We start from the raw sequence: 19352 nt of genomic DNA, 5'->3' as shown, positions 1-19352 counted from the left end.
TGGCGGAAGGTCCGCCCACCGACAGTGGGGTGAGCGAGGTGGGAGACATGAAGCAGGCCAGAGCACGCTGAGCGGAGGAAGCGAATAGGATGGTAGGGGGTTAGCAGGTCAGAGAGGTGGAGGGTGGATGGAGGATTTTGAAGATGAGGACCAGGATCTTGAACTGTATCCTCTGTGTGATGGGAAGCCAGTGGAGTTGGGCAAGGATGGGGGTGATAAGGTCATGGAACCTAGTGCAAGAGGGGACATGGGCTGCAGAGTTAACAACAACAAAATTGCATTTGTAAAGCGCCTTTCCCATCGGGAGGACATCCCAAGGTGCTTAACAGTTAGGGATCAGGACCCGAGCGTGGGGTCAGTTTTGGGATGAGAGAAGGCAGACGGGTAGGAGGGCAGCTGAAGGCACGGTCAAAAAGGAGGCACTTGAGTTGTGTCTTCAAGGAGGCAAAAGAGGGAACAAGGCAAAGGGATTGTGGGATGGAGTTCCAAAGAGTGGGGTCAGAAAGGCTGAAAGCCCAGCTGCTGATGGTAGGGCGGGTCAGGCGGGGAACGGCAGAGGGCAGGTTGATAGGGGGTCAGCAAGTCAGAGATGTAGGAAGGGCAAGACCGTGGAGGGCCTTGGAAGTGCGGATGAGTATTTTAAGTTCTATCTTCTAAGTGATGGGGAGCCAGTGGAGATGGGCGAGGGTGGGGTTGATGGGGTCATGGAGCCTGGTGCAGTAGACACAAGTTAAAGAGTTCTGAGATCATGGGGTTGTGTAATCCTTGCCCAAATAGTATTGCCCATAGCACGGAAACTGCTCTGGCCATGTGTGACCGGGGCACCCTCTGCCTCCTCGTCCTCCTCGACCTCTCCGCCGCCTGTGGACCTTTCAATCCTCCTCCACCGCCTCTCCTCCCACCTCAACCGTTGAGGTTCTGTCCTTGACTGGTTCAGATCCTACCTTTCACACCGCCTCCACTTCGTCTCAGCAAACGGCTTCTCCTCCAGCCCCTGCACTGTCTCGTGTAGCGTTCCTCATGGCTCTGTCCTCGGTCCCCTCCTCTTCACCCTCGACATGCTCTTCTTGGAGACATCAACTGCAGGCATGGGGTAAATTTCCACATGTATGCAGATGACACCCAATTCTATCTCTCTGTCTACCCTCAACTCCAGGGCTACTGGCGTCCTGACCGACTGCCTGTTTGACATCAAGTCCTGGACGAGGGCCAACTTTCTCCAACTGAACATCAACACGACTGAGACTCCCCTGACTGGCTCGCGCCAGCACCTCCACACCTCGGGCGCTGGCTGCATCAGCCTCCACGGCTGCACACTCAACCTCACTAAGCCAGTCAGGAACCTGGGTATCTTATTTGACCCTGAACTGTCCTTTCTGCCCCACATCCGCGCCATGACCGGCACTGCCTACCACCAGCTCCGCAACATTGCCAGATTTCGCCACTGCCTCACCCCTCAGGCTGCCGAAACCCTCACCCAGGCATTCGGCACATCAAGGCTCGATTACGGAAACTCCCTCCTCATCGGCCTTCCCAACTCTTCCCTTCACAAGCTGCAGACCATCCAAAACTCCACAGCTCGTGTACTCTCGCACACCAGGCTCCGATCCCATCACTCCCACCCTCGCCCGACTCCACTGGCCCCCAGAGGATCGAGTTCAAGATCCTTGTCCTCATTTTCAAGGTCATCCATGGCCTTGCCCCCTTCTACCTCCCTGACCTGCTGACTCCCTACCAACCTACCAACTCCCTCCATTCAGCGAGCTCCGGCCTGCTCCATGTCTCTTCAAGTCCGGTCTCAAGACCCTCCTCTTTGATTGCGCCTTCAGTCACCCTCCCACCTCTCTGCCTTCCCTACCCCTACCCGACCCCTCCCCCATGCTTGGGTCCTGAACCCTGACTGTCCAGCATCTTGGGATGTCCTCCCGAAGTGAAATGTAATTTTGTTGCTGTTGTTGTTGATCTTGTCTATTTGTGAAACATTGCCGTGAGTGAACTGGCCGTCCTGTTAACTTAGAGGCAAGAGGGCTACAATCTGAGACAGGCTGACTGGCTCACTCACATTCTGCCACTTCTGTGCCAATTCTCAGAGAGGGGACCTTTTAGAAATTTATAAAATGTTAAGTGGATTTGAAAAATAACCCGCAGAACAATATTTTAGGATGCACCAAGGCAGCAGCACAAGAAGACAAAGGTTCAAAATTGCAAAGGGTAATTTCAGGACAGGCACAAGGAAGGTTTTCTTTACTCAGAGCATAATTATTGACTGGAACCGGTTGCCAAGAAGGATGTTTGAGACAAGGTCATTGTATTTATTTAAAAAGCAGCTTGATGCTGTGATGGGAGCGTGGTAGGGTGGGTATTCTGGAGAGATGAGATCAGTTGCACTGAAGGGCCATGTTATTAAATAGTAATAATCCTTGCATTTGATATTGTGCGTTTCACACTGGGAGGCTGTCTCAAAGCGCTTCACAAGATTTCCCACAAAGTACAGTGACTGTGTATTTTGTAGGCAAATGCATTAGCCAATTTGCACACAGCAAAGACCCACAAACACCCATGAAGTGAATTACCAATTTGATTTGGGAGATTGAAAAATAATATTAATTACAGGCTCTGTTTATCAGCTTAATTCTTGGGAAAGAATTGCCGTACACTTAGATTATGCAAGATGCTCCAGCATCGTTACCTTCCCAGAAAGAATTTCTTCACATAGAAGTAATCGTATCCCTTTGGTACCAATACCAGTGTGAAGCACTTTGCAATGACCTCCTGACACGAAAGGCACTATATAGATAAAAAATTGTATAGTATTCGAATAACATTGAGTTGTTCTGTGGAGTCCTGTAGTGTATTAGTTATACACTCGCAGGCGAGAGGATCCAGGTTCAATTCCTAAGCACGGAGAAACCTTAGGCAATTTTCTTACTCCACACGCCTGTTTACTTAGTAGTAACACACCACTGTTTGTGGGACTGCTGTGTGGAAATGCCTGCTGCATTTCACCCACAAACTATGCAGTCAATTCACTTTATGATATACTCTGTGATGCTCTTTCAGATGACTCAAAGACCTGATAAGGCACTATATCAAAAGCAAGGATTATTATTATTATTATTATAGCAGTCTCCAGAAGTAAATAAAGCAATTAAAATTTCAAGACACCCAGCAGATAATTTTCTTCAGTGTCTAAAATATTCAAAATGTAAAACGAAAGTAGGATAGAGTTTTCCTTTAAGCCAAACTTCCTTTTGTATGATTTATGCCATTGAGTAACTTTTTTTCTTGAACTGCTGAGTAGGAGACTTGGTGGAAATATTATCCTTCTAAGCCTCCAGGTGTCTTGTGATTTATAGAATTGGAGTTTGTAGTTACTTCTGGACTGTTTCTGCTGACTTGTTTGATAAGAATATTCTAAAAGTCAGCAGAGTTATTTACTTGTGAGTGTATTATTAGATACTGACTACAATGGACAGCTGAGGATCCTCATTCCTGATGGATTTTGAGAGCCACCTTATTGTGCAGCCTATTTTTAGGAGTTCTAGATGCAGTCATTGGGAATCAGCTGAACTAGACAAAAGTTAGTTCAAGATGTTGGAGATCGGATAGATTTTAATGCTTACTGGAAAAAAATACCAGAAAAGAGTTTGTTTTTTNCTCCCCATTTGTGCTGTGATATGTTCCACTGTTGCTAGTAACCTTCTGCTATGTCAGCCGGTGTCTATCGTCTCTGTATTATATGAATGCCATGTGTATTATTTGTCAATACACACACAGTTTAGATTCAAAGTTCCTTGATTTCAATCTTATATTTCCACTCTCTTCAACACTCTGCCTAGTCACTTTCCCAGAATCTTTTTATGCTTCCTGCTTGCTTCTCAATGTTGATGAATTAATACTATAAATCATTGAGTGCAGAGATGCTTCTCACTTCGCTTCTGATAACCCTGTAAGCAAAGCACCAACAGATAGATTGGTCCCACTTTGACAAGCAGCGGGACTTCTTGCCAGACAGTGTTTGCAATGGCCAGCTATGTGATTTTTACCAGTTGAACTCCAATGGTTCCCCAATGCACACTCACACCAACCTACTTTCGCATTTTCCTAAGTTAGGTGAGCTGATGTGACCCTCTGAGGAGAGAGTGGGTAGTTCAAGATTTTCCTCTTTGACCGTGCTTTTGGCCACCCTCCCATCCCCACTACCCTCCACCTCTCTTGATTCCAACCCCCAGCTTTAATGCAAACCCTTAACTGTCCAGCGCCTTGGGATGTCCTTCCGATGTGAAAAGCTCTATATAAATGAAATGTTGTTGTTGCATTTGAATCCAGGCACAGGGAAATGTCCATGTGTATTTGGAACTGTCTAGTTTGGACGCTCTTAAACATGGTGGAAAGCTTTCTGACCAAAAAATAATTAATATGTAATGTTAGATCGCCAGTTATTCAATTATGGGGAGTATCTCAACTGAGCCTGATCAGGTTCGAAGTGATGTGTGCATGCGCGCCCACACACACACTGTGTCGTGATCAGGCTAGGGACTGTTCCCCCTCCCCCTAGCCCAGTAGCACCCAGCCCAATTGTTGCATTCCTTACTCTTTGTCTACAATGAATTGACTTGGCTTGACTTAGACCAGCGGGTAATCAGGACTCAGAAAGGCTTCCACAGCTGTCACAAACCTTTCTGCTTGGGTGTTTCATACTGATGTGAAGTATGGCAATCCACTCCATTAATGTCCAACATCAATGTAGTTCACATTGCTTGGTAAAACAGCGATCCACTCCAAATCTTGTGTGTGATTTTATGAGCCTGTGACTAGCGCCTAGCAGTACTACAATAATCATTCACCAGGAATAAAATGGATTCCTTCCTATGAACAATATAACTTTTAAAGAAGAATACAGCAGTAATATCTCAGAGCACCTTTATCCCCCTCTTCTCTGCCTCTCCTCCCAATTTATGCTTGTCTAAGCCCTCTCTCTCTCGAGAACCCCTTGCATGAATCATCTGATGTGTTGTCCTCTATGTAACCCACTCTGAGCCTTGAAATATTCTACGACCATCTCTCAGAACACTGCAGAATGAGAATAGTGATAAAACTGGTCTTCTTTAATCCATATTAAATGAGATTTTTAAATTCAGAAACTGCTAGCTGACAGGAGCAGCAATGGACAAGAAATAGCTTTGAGATTACATGCAGAGTTATTTTATTTGAAACATGTATTTCTTTTTCATTTAAATGAATGTGAATAAGACCCTTACTAGATGCAGGATCCTTGTGGCATGTCAAGGTCATAAGCACATCAAAGGCAGAATTGATGACAACACTATCGGCACTTACACAATGCAATTTTAATTTATATATAGTGTGTTTCACTAGGGAGGATGTCTTGAAGTGCTTGACAATTCTGGTTGGGAATCCAAGCTGTGGGTGGGAGTTAAGGGGAATGTGAGGAGAAAGATGACTGAAAGTTTGGCCAAAGAGATGATTTGAAATGTATCTTGAAAGAGGGGAGGAAGGAAGCGAGTTGGAGAAACTGCAGGATGGAGTTCCTGAGAGCGAGGGCAGAATGGCCTGCTCATCAATGGTGTGGTGGGGAGGGCAGGGTACCTGATGCAGGCTGGCATTCGCAGAGAAAAAGGAGTGTCTGGGCCAGTGTGGTTGGAGGAGGTTTCAGGGGTAGGTTGGGAGACAGTGAAGGGATTTGAACGAGAAATAAGCACAATTGGAAGATCATTTATAGCGAAGAGTGCGAGCCATTCCATTTCACCCAAATCCGTCCAAGGATACACACTGTACTGTTTCCAGGCATCCTGCCAATCCAGTATGGTACAATAGCAATCCCAATTGTGACATTAGGATATAAGTGACAAGCAGCCCTAAGACTTAATTATCTAGTTGGAAAATGAACAGTCTACCACTTGTGTTCCTGACTCCTCGTGCTGACATTTTGAAGGAACCTTGAATTCCCTTGTGTGAAGAAAGCATGCAGATGGCATGGAAAGTATCAAGGCTATTAGATTTGCCTTTTAATCATATCCTGCTGTTCCACAAATAAGTCTGTTCCACAGTGGTATAGTAGATCTTTATTCAAGGATGTTCAGAGAATAAACATAATAGATTTTTATACAGCCTATAGTATAAGTGATTATGGTAATCAGGGCTTTTAAACAGTAAAATGCCCTTAGTTGAATTGAAACCAATAATTTCTAAGTGAAGAGCGATTTTGTAGTGTCTTTACTGTTTTATCTATTGCAGTCCTTTTAATTTGATATGAAATTTGTGAGTTATGTTTATGTTTGATTTACATAAAGCCTGGATGAGAATGCTGAAGCAGCTTTTCTCCAGCCAGCAGGCACTGACAAGCTTTCAATGCAAAAAGTCAAGAGATATGACCCTGGATTGAAGCACTAAAACTTCCGTTCAGTTTAATTACTACATTTAGCATGCAACAGAACTAATAGGAAGTTACAGATTTTTTATAGTTGAATAAAATGATAGTAATGTAACCATGGATAAAAATAAAAAATGACTCATTTCTATTTATGTAGCCTATTGCCTTCCCCAATCATGTTCTGAAACTTGCTTGTGACCTTATCATATTTGATGGAATTATTTAATGTGACAATGAGATTGAAAATGCACGATTAGCAAACTGGAAGTTGCAATCTAATACCTTAAAGCGCTCCAGGACGCGACCCTGTGCGAAGGGCGCTATATAAATGCAAGTTGTTGTAGTTGTCATTGTTAAATGAAATGCCTTAAAAAAAATCCTTGCAGTTGTTACAACATCTCTCATGTCGAGAGGACGTCTTGAAGCACTTCATAGAATTTACTGAAACATATAGTGACTGTGTGTTTTGTAGAATGAATGAGCTCAGCAACTTCAAGTTCATGACTGAAAATTGTGCACTTTGCAAGCCAATTCAATTCTTACATTTTCTTGTGGCCTTATTAAACACTAGCTGTATTGCAACCAAAAGATCCAATATGGAATGTAGATTTCAGTGATGATGGGCGCCATCTGATTCGTAGACTCTGGATCATAGTAGAGCGCAGCTAAATGGAGTGACCTCTGCTGCTGGGTGTCATTTTGCCATGTACTTGCATGCCTTTCTGTGTCCAAGTCCAGCCAAATTGTTGTTTGAGGGGGTAACTCATTTTGCTGTGCTCTTGCAGTTCTTTCAACATTCAAGTCCAGCCATTCTGTTCTTTGAGCAGGCAATTTATTTTGCCGTGCTCTTGCATGCCTTTCTGCTTTGAAGTCCAGCTGAACTGTTCTTTCCGCAGGCAACTCATTTTGCCATGTTCTTGCATCTCTTTCTGCGTTGAAGTCCAACTGTGCTGTTCTTTGTTCTTCAGTTTCATTTAATCGGCCTTCTCTCTTTCGTCTGCCATTTTTATTTATCCTTGAAAGGCTTCATCTTCATTTCTTAGGCATCTTTATCCCTTAAGATTTAGAAAATGTGCTATTGCGAGGACTCCTGTTGGGAGGACTCCTGTTGGGACGACTCATTGGGAAGACGCAGTGGGAGGATTCCTGGTTCGAAGGACTCTTGCAGGGAGGGCTCCTTGTTGGGAGGGCACCTGTTGGTCGTACTCCTGTGGGAGGACTCCTTGTTGGAGTCCATACATGTGTGATGAGCTTGCTTAGATCATAGCTCATCAACAATAGGAGATCCCTGAAAAATATGCCCATGGCACTCACTCATTCCAGACCTTTCCGATGAGGTATAAATCATGTTTGCATGTCAATCGGTTATTGCGTTATTGGCGTACAGATACACAGACAGACATTTTGTCTTTATTATTATAGAAGATAGATAGATGTATCTCTCTAAAAGGATGAGTGATTTCTTCTGTCGCTACTTTGTTGCAGAATACCATGCATACCTCATATTTTTGGGCTTAATTAAATAATTTTTTAATATAACTCATCAACGATAGGAGATCCCCCAACAAATATGCCCATGAAAATTCCCTAATGCAAGACCTTTCAAATGAGGTATAAATCATGTTTCTACGTCTAATTGGTTGCTGGGCAGCCAGACAAACATTTTGTCTTTAGAAGTATAGATAGTATAGAAGAATAGTATTGGTTTAAAGAGACAATGATGAGGGTTGACAATGCAAACTACAACCTATAATTAGCACTGCTATTTCTAGGTTACACCTGGAAATTTGCTACCAAATTCTGTCACAAATCTGCCAGAGGTCTGTCTTATACCCAACATTTTGTTTTGTTGTGCTCTTTCTCGGCTGAGAAATGATAATAATGATCCTTACTGCCTTTCCCGGCAGCCAGTTTACACTTGGCAATGTCCCACAAATGGCCATGAAGGGTTTGATCAGTTTTTGGGGGATTGTTTCTGAAATAGTGCCGTGAGCAAAAATGTTAGCTATGATGGCAAATGTCTTGTGAATGCCACACACTCATAGTTTCGAGGAGCTTTTACACTCAGCATTTGACGAAGAGCTGCTTCAGAAGTTAACATAAAGGGTTCCATAGCATCTGTAATGCACTTCCTTTGGTAGATAATGAGTGGGATGACATCCAGCTACTAGGTTTGATGATGGTTCCAATGGCCTTGTTACATGTTTTATTCTTAAGAGCTTGCAGCAATTCTGACTTGTATCAGAATTCCTTTTGATGTACACTTTGTGGAGTATTATTCTGTTTGCTATTATAAGTGAACCAGTAGAATTGAGCAGACTTGTTAATAATTGAGATAAAAGAGGTCAGAAAAATCATAAAACCAGAGATTTACGGCACTTAAGAAGGCCATTCGGCCCATTGTGTCTGTGCCAGCTCTATCCCACTTACCTGCCCCTTCCCCATACCTCTGTAGCTGATTTTTAAATTTTTAAGGTATCTGTCTAGTTTTCTCTTGAAGATCAATGTGGATTTTGCATCAACTACCACTCCTGGCAGGGCAGTCCATATCCTAATTAATCTGGGCATGAAAAAAATCTCCTAACCTCCCCAGTTGCACATTTACTGTAGCTCAGTGATTAGAGCACTCGTCTAATGAGCGGGAGACCTGGGTTCAATTCCCAGCAGGCGAAACCTTGGGCAAGTTTCCTTACTCCACACGCCTGGCAATAATCCCTCAAGAAAAAAAACAATAATAAATTGGTCACTTCAATCCACGACTGTTTGTGGGACACTACTGTGCACAATTGGCTGCCGCATTTCGCCCACAAATATAAAGTCAATTCACTTTACAGTATATTCTATGAAGCGCTTTGAGACGTCTAGAAAATGTGAAAAGCTCTATATCAAACGCAAGGATTATTATTATTACTATCTGTCTTAAATTGATGCCTTCTAGTTACTGACTCACCGGCCAGTGGAAATAATTTCTCCCTATTGACTGTATCAAAACCCCTCATAATTTAAAAACCTCTAACAGTTCACCACTTAACCTTCTTTGTTCCAGGGGGAAAAAAAAGTCCCAGTTCCCAGAAGAGTGACCTCTTCTGCCAACACCAAAAAGTGGTTAGTCAGCCTATGTTAATAAGGTAATCAGCTGATTGTGGTCTTGTTAAAGGCCATTCGTAAGGAAGACAAGTACACATGATAGGTGAGAAGAGGAATCTAATCATGGATTATTTGTCTGATCTTAGGTTACAGCTCACAATGAATCAGAAAATGTTAAAAACCAAGGTTGTCAAATGTAAGTCATTAGGTGCAGTAAACGCTTTGAGTTCCTTTCTATTTCTTTGCAGAAAGGCTTGACTCTGCCACTCTTTTTCTTCGAACAAATAGCTACACCTGGTTTCAAACTGTTTCCCATAACTAATGCCTTTTGGATAAGGGCCATTGAATTAAGGGAATACTCAAGGTTCGAAAAGCTTGCTACAACCAGTAAAATTAACAGTGTCCTTGGAGTTTACAAGAATGGACTAAGCTTATTGGAAATAACTGAGGAGAAATGATCTATGATTAGACAAGCTAGGGCTCTTTAGTCTCAAAAAGGGATGTTTTAGAGAGGATCTTAGAGGGATACAAGATATTAATTGAGATTGAGAAGGTAGACTCAGAACAATACTATTGGATGTACCAGGACCAGAGAACAAGACGACATAGGTTTAGGGTGGCTAGGAACAATTTCAGGACAGATACCAGGAAGAATTTTTTTTACATGGAGGGTTGTATGCATTAAATACATGATATCATAGTGGATCCTCCACAATTAGAGCATACCAGCAGAATGATTGGAGCATGTTGTCAGAGTACCCAAATCAGACACATGCCAGACTAGAGTTGTCTTTGAGGATAATTTGGGCGTCCCTGAAACAGCATGTTCACACTAAAAAGGTTTTGTATTGGGTAGAGGTTATACTGTACTTATCGGTGGTTTAACTTTGCATTTTATTCCATATTTCCTGCTGGATCCTCGGTATCACTCTCACCACACTCATCCCTTTTGCAACCTTCTTGTCTTACCAAGACGTATCTCTTCATCCACATTCTATTTCATCCTACATCCCCTATTTCGTGTTCGGTGTTCATCCCCTGAACTGTAAAGCACTCCGAGACAAAGGTCTATGTAAAGGGTGCAATATAAATGCAAGCTATTATTCTTCTGAACTTTGCAGTGAGTAGAAATTTGTTGGGGCAGGGAGAGAGGCTGCCTTGTGCCAAACAGCAGATTGCTCTGTTTTGATACTACTTTCACCAGCATAAACTTTACCAACTTGCTCTTGTGCCTGCTGGTTTCAGACAACTTTAAATAAAATTACATTTATTGTGTCGGGGTAAAATTGCGAGAATTGCTGACACCCACTGAGCTAGCAATAATGACTTCCTAATTCACAGATCACACTGTGAGAAGCATCGTCACTCCAGCACAGTCACTTTCTATTCGGGGCAGACACTGGGAACCTGTATTTTACACACACGAAGCACATTCATCCCATTTGAAAGTTCTACAACACTTTGATTGAAAGAAACAAATCTAAAAAGATTCTATGTCTTCTATTTTGCCAAGTAGCAGAGGGTGACTTAATCTTGTGGAACCCTAACTCAATAACTCACAGCCGGAAGCTGCGGTTGAAGCAAAAAAAAGCATCAATGTATTAAAAAGAAAACTTGATGCAGACATTAACGCAGAAAGGAATATAAGAGAAGAGAATAGGAGAGGTGGGGCCTTATATGAAGCATACAACAACAACAACAACAACAACAAGATTTCATTTATAGAGCGCCTTTCACGTCGGGAGGACGTCCCATAGCGCTGGACAGTTGGGTCAGGACCCGAGCAGGGGGGAAATGGTCAGGGTGAGGGGAGGGAGGGGAGGGAGCGAGGAGGTGGGGAAATGGTTAGGGTGAGGGGAGGGAAGGGAGGGAGCGAGGAGGGGGGAAATGGTCAGGGTGAGGGGAGGGAAGGGAGGGGGCGAGGAGGGGGTAGAGAGTCGAGAGGGGAGCTGAAGGCACGGTTAAAGAGAAAGAGAAAGGTCTTGAGACCGGCCTTGAAGGAGGAAAGGGAGGAGGCGGCGAAGGCACTGGGGGATGGAGTTCCAGAGCCTGGGGGCTGAGAGGCTGAAGGCCCGGCCACCGATGGTAGGGCGGTTGGGGCGGGGGATGTGGAGCAGACCGGAGCCGGAGGAACGGAGGGTACGGGAGGTAAGTAGGGGGATAATAGGTCAGAGAGGTAGGAGGGAGCAAGGCCGTGAATGGCCTTGTAGGTGAGGATGAGGATCTTGAATTCGATCCTCTGGGGGATGGGGAGCCAGTGGAGGCGAGCGAGGGTGGGAGTGATGTGGTCCCGAAGCCTGGTGCGGGACAGTACACGAGCTGCAGAGTTCTGAATGACCTGCAGCTTGTGGAGGGAGGTGGCGGGAAGGCCGGCGAGGAGAGAGTTCCCATAGTCCAGCCTTGAGGTGATAAAGGCGTGGACCAGAGTTTCAGCAGCGTGAGGGGTGAGTAGTGCCGTAGTCTGGCGATGTTCCGGAGGTGATGGAAGGCGGTGCCCGTTGTGTCGCGGATGTGGGGAAGAAAGGACAACTCAGGGTCGAACAGAACAGTATAACAATATAATCACCGGCATATGCTGAATAGCTTGATTCCATTGTGTATCATTATGTTTAGTTCTAGGTATTCTTTATTGTTATTTGTGGGATATTGGTGTGCATTAATTGGCTGCCATGTTTGTTTACAAAATATGCAGCCATTATATATTACAATAAAATTCGTGTGAAATGCTTTGAGATGTTTCCATGACGTGATAACATGTTATATCAAATTATATAAAATTATTATTTTAGTTATTTTATAATGTCCATCTAAAGAAATAGAACAAGAAGAGGGGAATTTGCTTGCGTCTCACTCAAAGGATATAATATCATCCTGTAAGAAAAATGGTTTTATATTCCCATCAATAGTCTAATGCAGAGACCTGCATGTAGGGAATAGATGGCTATAGACGATCTATTCCTGTTTCTGTACTGTATTATTATTTGTAAAGATTAATTCAATACTGGATAATAATCAAAACTTAAGAACATGCATCGCTGGGATTTTCAGTTCATTTAGATGCTGAATGATGAAGACCCCAACCAACTTCGCGCATACCTCTCCTCCCACTCTCTCTTCGAACCTCTCCAGTCCGGTTTCCGCCCTGCCCACAGTACACAGACTGCACTTGTGAAAGTCACAAACAACATCCTCTCTATCTGTGACCAGGGCTCCCTCTGCCTCTTTGTCCTCCTGGACCTCTCCACCGCATTCGACACAGTCGATCACGCCATCCTCCTCCACCGCCTTTCCTCTGTCAATCACCTCAGTGGGACCGCATTCGCCTGGTTCGAGTTCTACCTCACAAACCTGCGAGGTACCCCAAGGATCCATCCTTGGCCCCCTCCTCTTTCTGATCTACATGCTCCCTCTTGGGGATGTCATCCGCAGACACTTACACATGTATGTGGACGACACCCATCTCTATTTTTCCACCTCTCTTTGCGACCCCCAGTCCCCTGATGTTCTGTCAGCCTGCCTGTCAGACCTTAGGAGCTGGATTAGTGTAAACTTCCTTCAGATGAATGTTGACAAGACGGAAACCATACCCTTTGGCTCTCGTCAACATCTAAAATCTCATGGCTCTCACCTCCTCCACCTACCCGACCTCCTCCTAAAACTCTCCGAACCCGTACGCAACCTAGGCGTCAGTTCGACCCCCAATTATCCTTCCTCCCCCACATCCAGTCCCTCACCAGCACCGCTTTCTTCCACCTCCGACGCATCGCCCGTCTCCGCCAATACATCTCCCCAAAAGCTGCTGAAACCCTGGTCCATGCCTTTGTCACCTCTCGGCTGGACTACTCTTAACGCCCTCCTCGCCGGTCTCCCATCCACAATCATCCTTGAAATCCAAATCATTCAAAACTCTGCCGCCCGCATTCTCACCCACACCAAACTCCGCTCCCCGATCACCCCAGTCCTTGCCAGACTGCACTGGCTCCCGATCTCAGAGAGGATCGATTTCAGGATCCTCACCCTTGTATTCAAGTCCCTGCACTCCTCTGCACCCCCCTACCTCTCTGACCTCCTCTCTCCTCAAAACAGTACCCATTGCCTTCGTTCCTCCGGATCTGGCCTCCTCCTCATCCCCTGAATCCTCCGCTCCACCCTCAGCGGCCGTGCCTTCAGCCACTACGCCCCGAGGCTCTGGAACTGCCTTCCTCACTCCCTTCATCTCACTCCCTCCCTTCCCATTTTCAGGTCTCAGCTGAAAACCTTTCTTTTCGACCGCGTCTTTGGTCACCTTCCTCCCCCTCCCCCTGGCTCAGCCCCGGGATCCGTTACTGTAAAGCGCTCTGAGATGCCATCCGGCGTGGAGGGCGCTATATAAATCCAAGTTGTTGTTGTTGGTTAAGGGAATTCTTTCCAATTTCTGAGAATAACTTTGGTTCAGTTTTAATCTGCAGTTATCTAATACATTAAATTGCACAAACAGATATTGCCACTGCATCTCCAGTGGTTCCAGAACCTGCCCTTTAAAGCCTGACTTCCTTGTCTGATCAAAGGAGCTTTCAAGACTGACCAAGCATCCAGCTTTGACAGGATTTAACTCTTAGCTGACACAACTTTCTGTCTGACTCACACACTATCATAGACACATGCAAGTGCACGCACACAGACAATCTCTCTCTTACTCTCACACACAGGCGCTCTCTCCCTTACTGTAACTCTCTCTCACACACAGATACCAACTCTGAATTTTGATGTTGATTTGTGACCAAAGTGGAGATTATTACCCACATAGTGAGTCCATCTCTGAAGATCAGTCACTGAGGTGTTGATGGAGTCTGAAGGTTCTTGGAAAGTGTGAATTGTTCTAAGATTATTCCTAATGTTGATTGATGGGGAGAGAAGTGTGCTTGTGATCGTGCTGTAGCTGAGAGCTCTAATAACTACATCAGGAGAGGATCCTGGTTTTGTAGTATGTGAAGCTATTTAAAAGCTAAAAAATATTCACTCTAAGCCCATGTACACATCTTGGCCTGCATTCTGGAATAATTGAAAGGCAACAGTAGAACTGTAGCATTTTTATCACAAAAGGAATCCACAGTGTGTCTCATTATGCCTGTGCCAGCTCTCTTAAACAATCATTTGTTTACTTCTACATCTGCCTTTTATTCATACTTTTCATATTTTCCCTTTTCCAGTATTTATCTAGAGTATGAGAAGGTTAATGAAAGCTAGAGATTGTATTAAGTCCAATTGATATATTTAAGAGGAAGTTTGCTTCACCAGTTTTGCAGAGGAGAGAAAAGTCTGGGTTAAGGTGTGTGTATGGGGGGTGGGGAATGGGGGGTGGGGATGGGGAATGAGGGATGTTCTGTATGTTGGGTATTGCAAACCTTAAGGATGTGTGTGTGATCATTATGGGATTAGATGCCATTTAAGATCAAGTTCACTACATGAATGAGACAATGTGGAGGCTCTAACAGTAAATATGATTGATAATGTGCACAATCTATGATGTCTGTAGAGCTGAACGTGCTACAACAATTAATGATCTTGGGTGAAAGGAGTAGTTTTAATAATCAGAAAAAGTCTACTCAGTATCGGTGCATAGCATTAATTAGCCCTTTATTCTGTTTCATTTATTATGTACAGTAACCGCCACTTTGTGCCATCTGTTATCCCTATGGAACAGACCGAATAGCAAGATAATAAGCCTGCTGCAGTAAACTTGCAGCAAAACATAAGCACAGTGGGAGTTTTGTGACAGCCATGTTGAAATGGAGTTTGAGAGGAATATGCTTAATTTACCCATTTATTTGGCAAGTACCACTTACTTTTAACAATAATAATTCTTGCATTTGATATTGTGCCTTTTAAATCAAGAGGATATCTCAAAGCGCTTCGCAGGATTTGATGGTAAAGTATGGAGGCTGTTTGTTTTATAGATGAATGTGGCAGCCAATTTGCACTCAGCAACTTCCCACAAACAGCCATGAAGTGACGTGAATGATTGATTTTATCTGGGAATTGTTGATACCAGGAGAAACTTCATTTTATTTCTGAATAGCGTCATAAAATATTTAATGTCAAGCTGGTTTTAACGGTTTGGCTGAAGGATGGTACCACCAACTATACAACTCACCCCAGCACTATATTGAAGTGTCACCCTAGACTATGTGAGTTCAAAGTCCTGACTTGGGAATAAAACTACAACCTTCTGAGTCAGAGACAAGAGTGCTGCCAACTGAGCCAGGCTCAGCAGTATCCCAGAAAAATATGTTAAAAATATGTTTATAACAGAGCAGCTTTTATTAATTTCATTTCTGATTTGTACATTCAAAGAGATTTACAGATTTTGAACAGAGTGGAGCGCAATAGTTTACCTCGATGCTGAAAACCTTCAAGTTTTATTGGTTCCTTGGATTGATTTAGGCTGACGGATCACACAAATATTTAATTCCCAGGGTTCGCTCCTCATTCTTCAACAGCACACAATATTCAACTGTAGTTTGAAAAAGTAAAACAAGCAATATTCTACAGTTGACACAGTTGAAAAGTGCAGTACAGTATACAATTCATTTCATTTTGAAATCTCACTGGATGAAAACTTTAATGAAATGTTATAAGTTAACTATTATGTTGGTGTAAATCAGCAAGGAGTGAGGGTGCATGGCAGGATCCAGTGTTTGTTTTACAGTGGAAGATTGTGTCTTTGAAGACCCTATTTAATCCCTGAAATAGAAGTGGTCACTCACTTCAAGGTTGTTTGCAGGCTGCGTGTGTGCACATTGGATGATCCTCTTAACTATGGATACACAGTCACTATGATCACAATGTGAAGTTCTTTGAGACGTTTTGATGATGTGATAAGGCACTATATCAAATGCAAGAATGATTATTATTATTTTTAATAGTTGCAAAGAAAGGCACAATTACCCTATAATCCAGATATGTATATTTTTGTCAAGCAGTAAAATACAGCAGTAAAATACAGGAAGAAATAGTTATTTCAAAGAAGACTGGTTGTGAATAATTTGCAACTGTACATAGTTTAGGTTGTGGAGTCCTGTAGCTCAGTGGTTAGAGCACTCGCTTTGCAAGTGAGAGACCTGAGTTCAATTACAGGCAGGACGAAACCTTGGGCAAGTTTACTCCACAGGCCTGATAATAATCCCTCCAAAAACAAAACAATAATAAATTGGTCCCACGACTGTTTGTGGGACATTGCTGTGCGCAATTGGCTGCAGCGTTCGCCCACAAATATACAGTCAATTCACTTTACAGTATATTCTGTGAAGCGCTTTGGGACGTCCTCCCGACGTGAAAAGCGCTATATCAAATGCAAGGATTATTATTATTATTAGGTGAATTTATTTGTGCAAAACAGGTTGAATTTTGTGCTGTTTGGATTTCGGGATATGAGTTGCTGAGGGTCTTTGTTCTCTATTTTGCAGCTTTCTCATTTGTTTGAAACCCAGGGTTGATTCGATGCTTGACTATCATCATGCTTCCCTTGCCAGACCAACCATCAATGTGCCCTTTGTGTGTGTACCACTACCAATTTTAGTGTCAGTTTGTGCTACATCTTAAACTGATTTGTGTTGTGAATTCACACACTTCGAACTGGGTTGGCATTCCTCATTCCCTATATTGGTTAGAGAGAGACTTTCATTGGATTCATATTCAACTCTCAGACATAAAACATTGTACTGCCTGGATCTTAGGTAATTTCCTGTAAGTCCATTGACAGTACCGACATTTCACTTTAAACATAGGATATAAGGATATTTCACTGCTCACTTTCTTTCAGTATTTATAAGAACAACGTGTTAGTATAGTACCCTTCATACGTGGGCGAAGAGCGAAGGAGGCGGGTAGCAGAGTGGGACATAAACAGGTTGGAGAGGTATGGAGATGTCGGGGCATGAAGAGATTTGTGCATGAGTGTGAGGATCATTAAATCAATCTGTTCTGCAATAGGGAGCCAGTAGAATCTGGCAAGGACAGGGTTAATGAGGACGCAGAGTTTGGTTATGGGTGAGAATACTGACAGTGGAACTCTAAATCAAATGGATTTTATGAGTGGTGGAGCTGCGGAGTCAGACAAGGAGGGCATTGGAAATATCAAGGCGGAATGTGATGAAAGGATGAATGAGGATTTAGGCAGCAATGGGTGTGAGGTATGGTCAGAGCTGGGCAAGGTGGCAGAGGTGGAGGAAAGCGGTCCTGGTCAGGATCCAGATGTGGGGTAGGAAGGACAGGTTTGGGTTGAACCTGATACCTAGATTGTGCACAGATTCAGTAAGTTTGAGGGATAGGCCGGGGAGTTTAAAATTTTTTAAATGATTATTGTCAGTTTGGTTCAGTTGCTAGCACTATCCCTGGGTTAGAAGATTGTGGGCTCAAACCTCACATTAGGATTTTGAGCTCACAGTTGAAGCTGACCCTCCAGTACAATACAGGAGAAGCACTAAACTGTTGGATATCTTCTTTGGATGAGACCTCAAACAGAGGTCAGGTTGTTTGTTCAGGTTGATGTTGAAGAATATTATTATGATCACTTTGACAGCAACAGTGTACTGAGCTTTATTAGTAGGGGCATAGAGTATAAGAGCAGGGAGGTTATGGTTAATCTATACAAAACACTGGTTATGCCTCAGCTGGAGTACTGCGTCCAGTTCTGGGCACCTTACTTCAGGAAGGGCATTAAGGCACTGGAAAGGGTGCAGAGGAGATTCACGAGAATGATACCAGGAATGGGGAACCTTAGCTATGAGGACAGGCTGGAGAAGTTAGGACGTTTCCCATTAGAGCAGAGAAGGTTACGCGGGGACCTGATAGAGGTCTTCAAGATCATGAAAGGTTTTGACAGGCTAGACAAGGAAAAGCTGTTTCCACTGGTAGGTGTGTCTGTGACCCGTGGTCACAGTCTTAAGATATCTACCAAAAGAAGCAGAGGGGATGTTAGAATAAATGTTTTCACTCAGCGAGTTGTTCGAATTTGGAATGATCTGCCCGAAAGGGCAGTGAAGTTCGATTCGATAACAGCTTTTAAGAGAGAACTGGATAGGTATCTGGGGAAGACGGGTTTGCAGGGTTATGGGGAGAAAGCTGGTGATTGGGGTTAGTGAAAGTGACTGCTCTGTCAAAGAGCCACACAGACTCGATGGGCCGAATGGCCTCCTTCTGTGCCGTAACAGTCTATGAAAAAAAACAGTCTATACTTGTAGTACTGCATTACCACAAGTTTCAACTTTTTAAAATAGAAGTCTTACTTTTTCCTCACCCTAACTCGCAAGACTCTTGATGAGTACAAAAGCACCAGAAACCCTCCTGTACCTTGTTGAAGTATCCATTCTTCATGCACAAATCTAAGCAGTAAATCTTGGCAGATAGTTTGACTGTAGGGAAATGTCAATGGAAGATTCTATCCTCTCCCAATGTCTCCATCAGGCACTTTTAAGAAGAGGTAACTGAATAGTAATCAGGATCAAGAACCCCGGTGGTGTTATATATTCAAATAAGATCATACAAGATTTTTTTAAACAAGTAAATCTTGGCAGATTTGCACAAACATATATATTCATATATATATAATGTATATATTTGTGTGTGGATATGTTATCTCACATAGAGTTTGCAAATAATTTACTGTTGCCTCCAAATAAATTGTCACTACTCTTCGCAGTAAATCCTATGAACCTCCCAATGTGTAAAGCTCAATATCACATGTAAGGGTTATTATTTTTTCAGTCACTCCATCCTTTTTGGAAGCATGCTTATGAGATATAAGCCATTGAAAAATCTGAGGAATGTGTGCTTGCTGACCAAAGTTTCTAATGAAGAAATCAGAGTCATTCACCCTGGAGTAATTTAAATG

At 43.4% G+C, this 19352-nt stretch overlaps 1 protein-coding gene and 1 non-coding gene across 3 annotated transcripts in view; both read left to right on the top strand.

Annotated features, from left to right (window-relative positions):
* LOC103187001 (contactin associated protein 2) overlaps window positions 1–19352 on the top strand; it is an 855622-nt gene that overhangs the window by 81225 nt on the left and 755045 nt on the right. The gene's annotated exons all lie outside the window — the stretch shown is intronic.
* Window positions 8995–9067, top strand: trnai-aau. Its single transcript has one exon. It is a non-coding gene; the product is annotated as a tRNA-Ile (tRNA).

The sequence above is a fragment of the Callorhinchus milii genome, unplaced genomic scaffold (genome assembly GCF_018977255.1).
Source record: "Callorhinchus milii isolate IMCB2004 unplaced genomic scaffold, IMCB_Cmil_1.0 Scaffold2, whole genome shotgun sequence".
Classification (NCBI taxonomy): domain Eukaryota; kingdom Metazoa; phylum Chordata; class Chondrichthyes; order Chimaeriformes; family Callorhinchidae; genus Callorhinchus; species Callorhinchus milii.
The sequence above is the reverse complement of the archived record's forward strand: the minus strand, read 5'-3'. Positions and strand labels throughout refer to the sequence as shown.